The sequence below is a fragment of the Dunckerocampus dactyliophorus genome, chromosome 11, assembly GCF_027744805.1.
Source record: "Dunckerocampus dactyliophorus isolate RoL2022-P2 chromosome 11, RoL_Ddac_1.1, whole genome shotgun sequence".
In the NCBI taxonomy this organism is placed as follows: Eukaryota; Metazoa; Chordata; class Actinopteri; order Syngnathiformes; family Syngnathidae; genus Dunckerocampus; species Dunckerocampus dactyliophorus.
In genome coordinates, this window is record NC_072829.1 from 302396 (window position 1) to 314224 (window position 11829).

An 11829-nucleotide genomic window follows, 5' to 3' on the forward strand; every position below is an offset into this window, starting at 1 on the left:
ACCTTCAAGACCACACCACTCATGTCCGACTAGTTCTCCAGCGATTAATGGAGAATAGGCTCTACGTGAAAGCGGAGAAGTGCGACTTTCATGTCACTTCAGTGCCATTTCTGGGGTACATTGTGGAAAAGGGTCAACTGTGTGCCGATCCCGCCAAGATCCAGGCTGTGGTCGAGTGGCCTACTCCTAAATCAAGGAAGCACCTGCACAGGTTCCTCGGGTTCGCCAACTTCTACAGGCGATTCATACGTAATTTCAGGAGCAAAGCAGGACCTCTGACTAGGCTTACATCCCCTAAGATTCCGTTTGTATGGACCCCAGAGGCTAATTCTGCTTTTAACACACTCAAAACCTTGTTTACATCCGCTCCGGTTCTGGTACATCCTGATCCTAATTTACAATTTTCTGTTGAGGTTGATGCTTCTGATACGGGAGTGGGAGCCGTGCTATCCCAGCGGTCCCCGGTCGACCAGAAACTGCATCCCTGCGCCTTCTTCTTGCGTCGCCTCACACAGGCTGAAGGGAACTACGATGTGGGCAACACGGAGCTGTTGGCCATCGTTCTTGCGCTGCGGGAGTGGCGGCATTGGCTGGAGGGCGCAGTTCATCCTTTTATAGTTATCACCGACCACAAGAACTTATCCTACATCAGAACCGCCCAGAGACTCAATGCCAGACAAGCCCGCTGGTCACTGTTCCTAACACGCTTCAATTTCTCCATCACCTACAGACCCGGTTCACGCAATATTAAACCTGACGCCCTGTCCAGAGTCTTCAGCTCCACAGAGGAGGGAACAGCACCTGAAACCATCATACCTGTGGCCCGGGTGTTGGGCGCTGTTTGGTGGGAGGTGGAGAGGAAGGTGTCGGAGGCAACGGAAGGGGAGGAGTCACCAGAGGGTTGCCCGGCTGGTAAATTGTTTGTTCCAGAGACACTGAGATCAGACGTGTTGCAGTGGGGTCACGCATCTCGAGTTACCTATCACCCAGGAACCAGACGAACTCAGTTGGCATTGGCGCAGAGGTTTTGGTGGCCCTCCATGGCGGCGGATGTGAAGGAGTTTGTCGCGGCCTGCTCCAGAAATAAGTCATCGAATCGACCTCCGGCGGGTTTGTTACAACTTCTACCCATCCCGACCCGTCCCTGGTCACATATAGCAATGGACTTCGTTACTGGACTACCCCCTTCCAGTGGAAACACCACTATTCTGAACATTGTTGACCGGTTTTCGAAGATGGTACATTTTATAGCGTTACCTGGACTACCTACATCATTGGACACAGCTCGACTCTTGGTGAGACATGTCTTCCGCATCCACGGCATTCCACTCAATATTGTTTCCGACAGGGGACCCCAATCCACTTCCAAGGTATGGAAGTCCTTCTGCAAAATGCTCGGGGCATTGGTGAGCCTATCATCCGGTCATCACCCCCAGACGAACGGCCAGACAGAGCGAGCCAACCAGGACCTCGAGGCCGCCCTATGCTGCGTCTGCCACCGACACCCGTTATCCTGGTCCATCCACCTCCCCTGGGTGGAGTACGCGCATAACATCCTTGTAAGCTCGGCCACAGGTATGTCACCCTTTAAGGTCGCTAATGGATACCAGCCTCCTCTTTTTCCGTCTCAGGAGGCGGAAGTGTCAGTACCATCGGTCCAGATCCACCTTCGCCGTGCCCGAAGAGTATGGCGAAAGACGGTAGCCGCACTGAACCGCACGGCGGAGCGCAATCGACGCCTGGCCGACCGCCACAGAATTCCGGCACCCGTCTACCAGGTCGGTCAGGAAGTCTGGTTGTCATCCAGGGACTTACCACTGGCCGGAACCAGCCGGAAGATAGCACCCAGATTTGTGGGACCATACCAAATTGACTCCATCATCAGTCCCTCCTCCGTCAGACTTAAACTACCACCAGCACTCAAGGTACACCCGGTATTCTATGTCTCCTGCCTCAAGCCTGTGTCCTCCAGTCAACTGTGCCCCCCGGTCGAGTCGCCTCCTCCGTCGCGCCTGATCGATGGCCATCCAGCATACACGGTGAAGGCCATCTTGGACTGCCGAAGGAGGGGCAGAGGATTCCAGTACCTGGTCGACTGGGAGGGTTACGGCCCTGAGGAGCGTTCTTGGGTCTCCCGCTCCCTTATCTTGGACCCGTCACTCATAAGCGACTTCCACCATCTCCATCCTAATAAGCCAGGTAAGCCGCCAGGAGGCGTCTTATGAGGGGGGGACATACTGTCACGCTTTGCTTGTCACTCTGCTGCCGCCTGTCTGCCATTTGTCCGCAGTGCACCTCAGCCGGCGTGGGCGGAGACGCTGGAGCGCACCTGCGGGCAATCAGCAATCTGGACTCCTCTTAAGCAAGGCAGCAGCACCTGATCCTTGCCAGATTGTACTCCCTGACCTCCTGTTTCTTGCTCCCGCTCAGTCCGGCTCCACTACCCTTGCCCTGCTCTATGGCTCATTACCTTTGCCTGCATTTACCTGCTCTGTACTTTCGTAGTGTTTTCCTGTTGGTTTGCCTAAAGTGTTTTTTCGTTGTTACTTCCAGTTTTTTCCTGAGGGCATTCTGCTGTCAGTGTTTTGTGTTTCTTACCCGTAGTGGATTTTTCTTTGTTTGTACTTTGCCTGTTTGGTCACCTTTTGTTATTAAACTTTATTTTTATATTTAGAAGTTGCCCTCGTCTTGCGTTGGGATCCTATTGTTCTTGCTGTGGCATCCGCCACTCCTGACACATCCACCGGAATGCATCTGTCTGCCTTGCTGGCACTTGTGCACATCTGACCAGATAAAGTACGTGTCTTGTGTCAATGTTATTATTGTGAGAATTGATGCCAGCTCATCACAGGCAAAGCCAGCGTGTGTCATTGCTGACGTTTCAATCTCATTCCACTTTGTGGCATCTTTGTTTACACATTTCGCCTGTCACTGCGGCAGCTTGCTAGCTCGTTTTTGTCTCGTGACTGGCGAGCTCCAAGTCACATTCATGCTAACTTATTTTTTTTAAAGTGTCACTTAACAGTCTTGCTGTGGTTATCATTACAATACGTATGGCTCGCCTTGAAAACGTTAGCTGTGTGCCTGTGGTGTGAGCAGCTTTGGACAGTGATGCTATCACAGGGATCACCCGCTGATGTTGAGGAGTTCACCAAAGAATGATTGCCTCGCCTCTTAGTTGTTTTATTCAAACATGACGCCTGTCTTTAATGACGCATGAGCACACTGAGGGGAGACGTGCTTTGTACTACAATTTGTGTATTTGTAACTATACTACTACAATTAAATGTTGGCAGTCACATAAAATAGCTCACCTCTTTCCTCTTTTAGTTTTAATAATGCTGCAAGCTGGATACACCTGTGCTATCATAACCTTGATCTCTTTATACACCACACATTTCTATAACAAAAATATGTACACACATATTTATTTGTATTTTCTTCATTGTGTTGTTTTGAACTAAAAAGATATTACTGAACAATTCATTTCCCATGTATTAAATTTAGGTTTGTGTGAAATAGTACAAAATGGTGTACTTTTGTACTGATAGTCACATAGTACTATTGAACTAAAAAGGAAGCTGGACATTTTAGACTCTCACTTTAAGTGCTCTCAGCAACTTTGCCATTAAATGAACAGTTTTGCAATGTTCTGCTGGATGTTGAAAAACATTAAATAAGTTAAATAAATAATAAGTCATAAAAATGATTTGTCATGATAAAAAAATGCAGCAGCAGCACAACTCAATGCAGCAGTGCCTTGCAGCCCACCACCACAGCTTCATAAAAAAACACAATTTGCTGCAGCCAAAACATGTACTTTAACCAAACTCCCACAAATGTTCCACCTCATTAAAGGTAAACAGCGTATTCCTCATACAGTGTTGCTAGAAGTCAATCATCATCAGCTTCACAGTATTTCCAACTTGTTTCTTTTTACTTGTCAATATTCAGACGGTAACCAAAATCACAATAACATTTTGGTTTTCTATTTTTCTGATCACTACACATTGGGGAACTACACGCACTTTGTTTAAAAGCTCTTGACATCCCAAATGACTATGTTAAATACCCTTGAGAAATTAAAGTTAGGATATTTTATGATATTATCATTTCATTCATGAGAATAGGATGTTGACAATAATATTGTTTATACAATCATTTGTAGGACAGTTATCATCCATCAAAATGTGTCATGGTGACAGGCCTAAGCTCAGGTGAATTTACTTGCAAGTGAACCGAGCCCCGTCTTTGTAGTGGTGGTCCACACCAGGGTCTCAACTGTCCTAGCAGAGCAAGCGCACCACAGTCAAACACGGAGAGTATGAATGCACCCAAAGTATTGGCTTTCACTCCTTTTTAAAATAGCCCACTTTGAATTGTTGCTATGATTCAAACTGCATCTGATTCTTTGATGCGACACAACTCCAGCCTGGGACGTAATGACGGAGTGGGTGGAAGCATACAGTCGTTTTAGAGAGAAGTCCATCGTTTATTACCCCTTTAGGAATATTACCCCTGCAAAGATGACGACTGAATTGAGGAAGTGAAAAAACCTGTGAAAAAGAAGTTGGCAGCGAGTGTGCTAATGATACTTGAAGGATGCTCACAGGTTGCTATCTCGCCTTGCCATCTTGGGATTTTGATGACTTAAATATGTTGTAACAGCTGCACATTTCACTCCAAAACACCCTCATATTTCAACACATGCCTTTTGGAATCTCTTTCAAAAGACCATGTGACACTTTGCAAAAAAGTGTTTTTTTGTGTTAACAAAATGGAAATCTTGATTTTTGCCAAGCTAATTATAGCTTGCAGCTGGTTGCTAGGCAACCTAATGATGGGAGACAGCGGGGAGTCAAGAATTTAACCTTTGGCTGGATGGAGCCAAGAGGTGACATTTGAATTTCCTTCATAGTATTTTTTCATGCACTGCGGCGGCACCTTGAGTTGTTTTCATTGAAAGAATCACCTTTTTACTCGAGCTAGACAGAGCTGTTGGTACTTTGTGTCTGTGGCTGCACCTTTATAGATGTTTTCATTGAAAGAATCACTTCTTTAGGGAGACAATGTGCTTGGGACATCTTAGCTGTCAGTACTTTGTATCTGCGGCTGCACCTTTATTTTCATTGAAGATCACCTGTTTAGGTTTAGTTGCATTTTATCGTGGCTTTAAGGTGCAATTAAAACAAAGCAAAATGGAAGAGGATATATTCTGACTAGTAAAGTCTTCCACAGTCTGGCTGCATGCCAGAATATTCTATTGCTTGCACATCTATGTTTCTAGTGTGTGATGTTTCTTTTAGAAGGGGAAGCATGTTTGATGCTTTTGGGGTAGTGAGGGTGCATGGCTCACCGCCAAAAGTATCTGTGAAGAGCCTTGTCTTAATCCATTTTATTTGCTCTGCTACCTCCAGCCGTTTGTCCAATGAATCCCCCCCCAACTATGGCAGGGATTTAGTTTGGTTGGAGCAGAGGTGCAAGAAGAGAGAAGAAGACAGTTGCAAAAAAAAGCCATCTGGTCGAGGATGTGTGTAGTGTGAGGTGGGGGGAGTGTTCGGGGTGAGCGGGTGGATGGGGGGGTTGTTTTCTGGGCGGAGGAGTCATGCTGGGCAATCAAGATGACGGACAGCGGCGAGGGGTGTTTTGCGGGCTCCCACGTACGTGCAAAGTAGTCCAACCTGTGAGCTTTCACAGCTCCCTCTGGCTCTCAGGTAAACACTGAGTGGTGGAGGTATGCGCCCCCCACCCCTTTACTTCTTGTTTGTGTATGCTAATGTAGGTTGTGTTCACATCCATTTCTGCCGCCAGTGTGTCTCTTTTATGCCGGACAAGAAAGTTTTTCTTCAGCTAATACAAGATCAGAGCAGTCGAGGTTAGCAGGTGAAGCAAACAGCATCCATTTTTCATGAAGCCCCCACACCCCCTCCCTGTTCCCCTCCGTCCAAAAAAAGAAGAGAAATCCCTTCTTGGATTGGACACAGGCTCAGTTGTAAAGATACTGTGAAATGGGCGCACAATTGTTCCTCTTTGCGCTGAGCAAATATTATAATCCCATTCTCTTATGCTTTTCCATCTTGCCCCTCTCCCTAATGTTCACCCCACTGGCGACCCCCTTTCCCAGAGAGAGTGTGTGCGTGTGTGTGTGCGTGCGTGTGTGTGCGTGCGTGTGTGTAGGCTTCATTTTTCACTCTCCCTTTGGGTCTGTGTTGTCAGCGGCGGGCAAGCCTTAGGAAGTCTTTATTTTTGCCAGGCTGGGCCTCTTGCGTTCCTCCCTCCGTTCTCATGGATGTCGCCCCCCATCCCCATCCCCATCCCCACCTGCTGGGATCCTGATCCCGGGCCGGGGCAGGGCCTGGGCAGGGGGACAATTACTGCTCCAGCTTTGATCATCTGACCACATGGAAGCCTAACAGCTGACCACATGTTTCAACAGACAAGACCGAGGATAAGAAGAAGAGAGAAAGGAGGAAGAAAGAAAAGACGCCCACCTCTCCAGCACCCTCATTCCACACCATTGCCACCTCTTTCCTTTCGAGATGAGCCCAAAGTTCTAGATGGAGGCTTTTCAGAGGGTTAGCATCCAAGTTTGCTTTCATTTGGATCACTTGCGCACCAATAAGTTGCCCATTTTGGTCTTTTATTTTTGGGCAGTGCCAACAAGAGAGAAGCAATTTGAGGCTATCTTTTTTATAAAAAAAAAAAAAGAAAAAAAAGAAAAAAAAGTGAGTGAGTACTAAGTCTGCTGGTACCGCCAGCCAAATTGTCCCGCAGCCAACTGGGCCCTGCTGCTGCTGCTGTCGTCGTGTTCTGGGCACTGTCTGCCTTTTTTCCTTTCAACCTGGGCCCCCCTTTTGCTTTATTCACTTCCCTCTGCAAAGTCAGAGGCTGTTCATGTCAACCTCGCCTGACGTTACCCTGGCAAACTGGCCCGGTTACCGTGCCGGATCACGTCCCCGTCGCACGCAATAAACAAGACAGGAGCCGCTTAGATGTTGGGAGGGGTAATTAAAAAGTGCCACTTGAAAAGGGCTTTTTTTCAATTGCACACGAGTGGTGCTATCACCTCCTACCTCCAGGGTTACTTGATGTTTCTGCCGTCGCTGAGCCGCATCCACGCCAACACGCTGAGATGGAAAGTGACAAGGCCTGAAGCGAGAGAGGAGGGAGTTTACTTTGGTCTGCTTGTCGGGGATGGCCTCTTGGAGTGTCCCAATTGTGGAGGAGATCACTTAACCACATTAAGGAACGTCTCAAAAGAACCTCTTCAAGCGGCACTTTGGCCCAGTCTGCAAGAAACGGACCTTGTTTTGACTGTTCTGCCACCTCGCATTGTCAACTCTTGCTTGCTTAGATGTGAGAGAAGTGCCATGGCCAGCGTGGCATACAGTCCGTGCAACACTTCCACTCTATCATCACACCTTTCAGACTAGAAGAAGAGACAATGAAGCTGGTGGAGATGTCACACGTGCAATATGGCACATCTTGTCGTGTTGTTGATACACTGCATGAGTCCAACTGTGTTTGTTATGTGTCTTTCATACAAAACCAGGAATCAGAAGCAGGAGTCACTGTGCCTCAGCGCCGTCGCCCATCTATGATGCCATCAGCGGTCGACTTTGTATTCTTTGCTAACTACCAGAATGGAGCCAAAGTTTTGACAAGTGCCAGCATTTGATAAACACTACTGCATTCCATAAAAAAACACCAAGGTGGCGTCCATGTCTGCTCGTCCCTCATAGCCGTCGTTGTCAGCAGCCATGGTAAACGTGATGTTCGATGTTCATTGGGCATTTCAATACGTTCATATGCATTTTCATCCAATTCTTTTTGCATGTAAAACTATTACAAGTGTTGAATGGATGAATTGGATTACCATCATTTCATATGAGGAAAAACCCATAGTTAGTTTAGTTAGTTTCAAAGGAATGACTCTAACCCCCCCACAGTAATTAATGATGAATAAGATATGTTATTACATATTACACTCACAAAGCTAAGATGCTTAGCATGTGTATAGGATTGCGTTTAGCATCTTTACTGTACATCATGTATCAAAGTGCCCCCCCCCCCCCTCCCCCCCCACATCCATTTCCTGTATGCGGCCCTTGCTGGAAAAGGTTTCCATTTCCACATTCCTGCTGTATGGTCGTTCTTGCTTTCATTGAGCAGCCGGTCCAATAAGTGTGACATTTGTACAGCTTTGAACAATTTGTTGATACTTTATTTCACAGTTCAATGAAAAACAGGACGTTTTCTTTTTACCCAAAAGCCACAAAGGTGTCCTCTAAGGAGCTCTAAAGTTGAAGTAATAGTATGTCATCAAAATCAAATCAAAAGCCCTTTCAAAGCAGCTGCAGTATGTACTGTACTTTTAAGATGAGTAAAACTACTTAAGATGTACTCTCATCATATTTGTAGTTTTTATTGCTGCTGAACCTTTATTTAACCAGATGAATCCCATTGAGATCAAGACATCATTTACAAGGGGACCTGGCCAAGAGGTCAACAGCACACATCATAATAAATACAGAAATAAAAATCAAGAAAGTTTAAGACAATAAATTACACGCAGATAAATCATTAAAAACACAAGCATCGTTCACAGGGGTCTCTCTACCGAGCAGATCTCATGTGAGTTCAAATCCATCTAATCTATTCAAATCTAACTGTAACTCATCCGTGTCCACTTCTTTATCTGGAAGCTAATATTTCACCAATGTCAGCGTTCTAAGAAACATCACAAACTGTCCTTATCAAAATGTTAGGAGCAGTTGAAATATGCAACAATGTCCATGTCGCACTGTTGGGTCTTCAGGAGGTTCCAGGTAGAGATTCAGAATACAAAAAGAAGAAATAGGAGGGAGACAAAAAGCAATTTATTGCAAAGAAGCATTCAAGTGAAATAGGCTGTTCGTCGGCTGATCAAAAGTTTAAGACCAGAGCTCAACCAAAACCCTGACATAGAAAAAACATGTATAGAAAAGGAGTGAGTAATGAGTAGCTGCACAGTTCTTGTTGATGAGGTGAAACATGGCTGTGGTCGTGCTTGATGCCAGTGTTTCCAGGAGGCTAGTGGGAATGTTGCTCCAGGTGCTGAAGATGGCTTCACTGTCTGGAACTCATGTCCACTTTTGTAAATCCATCCCCAAATGTTCTCCATTGGATTTGGATGAGGGGAACACGCAGGATGGTCCAAAAGAGTGAAGTGCAGCGTTGTCCTGTTGAAAAGGCCAGTCATTACCACACAGACGAGGGCCTTCAGTCACGAGGGATGCAACATCTCCACATAGCCGGCTGCCGGTTGACGCCCCTGCGCGACCTGAAGCTCCATTGTTCCACTGAAGGATCATGATGGTGGAAAACATCTCAGGTTGTCATGCCAGTAACGTTGGAAGCCATCAGGACCGTCAAGGGAGAATCAAACTTTCTTCCACCTTTCAATGTCCCATGTTTGGTGCTATCCTGCAAATTCCAACCTTGAAGGACACGAGGCCTTTGAAGATGCTGTTTCTTCTCTGGCAGATGACGTCTGATGGTTATCGGACTGCACTCGGCACCAGTAACAACCTCCATTTGGACCGAGGATGGTCCCGTGTCCTGTTGGACAGCCAATGGGATCCTCCGGCTCATTTTTTTGGGTCTACCGCTTGACTTTTTTGTTCAGCCTCAGGATGTTTTTGTTCAGTTGAAATGAGTGTCTTACTGCGTCCAACCTCAGCAGCAATGGTGGCTGCCAGAGAGAGGCCTTGCTTATGCAGCTCAACAATCAAAGACAGAAAGCTTTGTTGCCTTTGCCATCAAGAGATGATGACAGAGTGAATACCTGACACTACATCACATTCAATCCACATTTTTACCAACATTTAAAGGCTGTGCTCTTCCACTTTTGATGAACAGCCTATTTCACTTGAATGCTTCTTTGCAATAAGTTGCTTTTTTGTCTCCTCCCATTTCTTCTTTTTGCATTTTGAAGCTCTACTTAGAACCTCTTTAAGATCCAACAGTGCAAAATGTCAATTCTGGCAGTTTTTAAACTGCTCTTAACATTTTGATGAGGATTGTATGCGAGTGGTTGGTTTATTTAACAAGGCAGGAGCTATTTCTGCTTGTTCCTGCCTGGAGTTTATGCCTTTTGGCTTGTACACGCTTGCACACGCATGTGTACACACACACGTTTGTAAAGTTGCATATGAAACGCACCTCATTTAATTGAAATAAACATAAAATAATGTTTTGACTTGTTATTAAATGAAGCCTGTGTGAGTGAATGATTGAACGAATGAATGAATGAATGAATGAATGAATGAATGAATGAATGAATGAATGATGAATGAAAAGAAAAGTAATATTTTCACCAGCATGTAATCGTAGCGTCATGGATTTATTTCTTTTTTGCTCTGATATCACACTATGTTTTAGGATTGACCTTTATCATGTAAATCAGTCAGACTGCATAAAGTGTGTGTGTGTGTGTGTGTGGGTACAAGGTCAGTGGTGTAGTTTATCTCCACTTAGACTGCCTGCTTTTATTCTAACCTTTGGCTGTAGATGTGATTTGTTTCCCTTTGCTTTACAGAATCATTTTTTCAAAATCAGCCAGTTAAAAACAGTTAAAAACAATTAAGGAGTGGTGGAGTTGCTGGCGTTTCGGGGCCCTCGCCGCAGCACAGGCCATCAGCAGGGCCATGTAATAGTGTCAGGATGCATTTTAAAGTGCACTTATTCACTGCTTTACACGGCCTCGTAAAGCATAGACATGGCCTGATAATGAGAAGCATGAATGGAAACTTGGCGTTGCCTCTGGCCCTTGTGTGTGTGTGCGTGTGTGTGTGTGTGTGCGTGCGTGCGTGCGTGCGTGCGTACGCGCGCGTGCATGTGAGAGCTTGCAGTTGTAGAGAAGGGGAAGAAAGGAAACCAGCACGAAAGAAAGGCCACACAGCTGCTTCCTTGTTAAGCCTGCAGTGATGAGAACATAAAATGAGATAAAATTCTGTTTGCGTTTGTGGAATGATGGTCGCCCTGGTACACATATTAAAACAGCAGTAGGGAAAAGTTGTTTGGCTTTATCACCTACGCTCCCCCTACTTTGGAAGTGTCATTTACTTGCTGTTATTCGAAGATAAGATGACCATTTGCTTCTAAAAGCTCCTCATGACCTAAGTTATTAAAAGTGCAGCTACAGTTTGATATGCTGTGTATCTTTGTTGTTGTTCTATGGCATACTTTTGAGCCAAGCTGTTGACTATTGAAGATATATGAAAGAAAATGTAAGACTCAACTAAAGCTACAAGCTAACATTGTTTAACAGTAGCATAATGCTAACCTGAGAGATGTCCTGGCTGGTCCACCAATATGAAATGCTATAGATGTACAGTCAACTCATCACAATGATTTCTGAAAAGGTCAAGTGTTACATAGTGTTGCAGCTTAGCTATTGTTGCGTATACTGTTGTCATTTCATACAGTTATATATATATATATATATATATAAAATGCTATAATTCATAGAATTCTATCTAATTCTTTAATTGTTTATTTATAGAATTATACATCCGGTCTATAGTGGAAATTCAATTATTTTTATTAGTTATAGTTCCAGAGGGCTAAGTTTTGCTGCATCATGCTGATGCATGCTGAGCAGTTCCCAATGTTTCTAAAGCTAAATAACACACGATAAGATAAAAAGAGTAAAGCTATTTGTAAATGAGTACCTCTATGATTGTTGGTGGATTTGGGATGTCATTGATGTGTGCGGTCAGTGAGTGTTCATCCAAGTAGGTGCTGGTTAAAGTGGCTGTGTGAGTGTTGTTTCCATGCAGCAACACA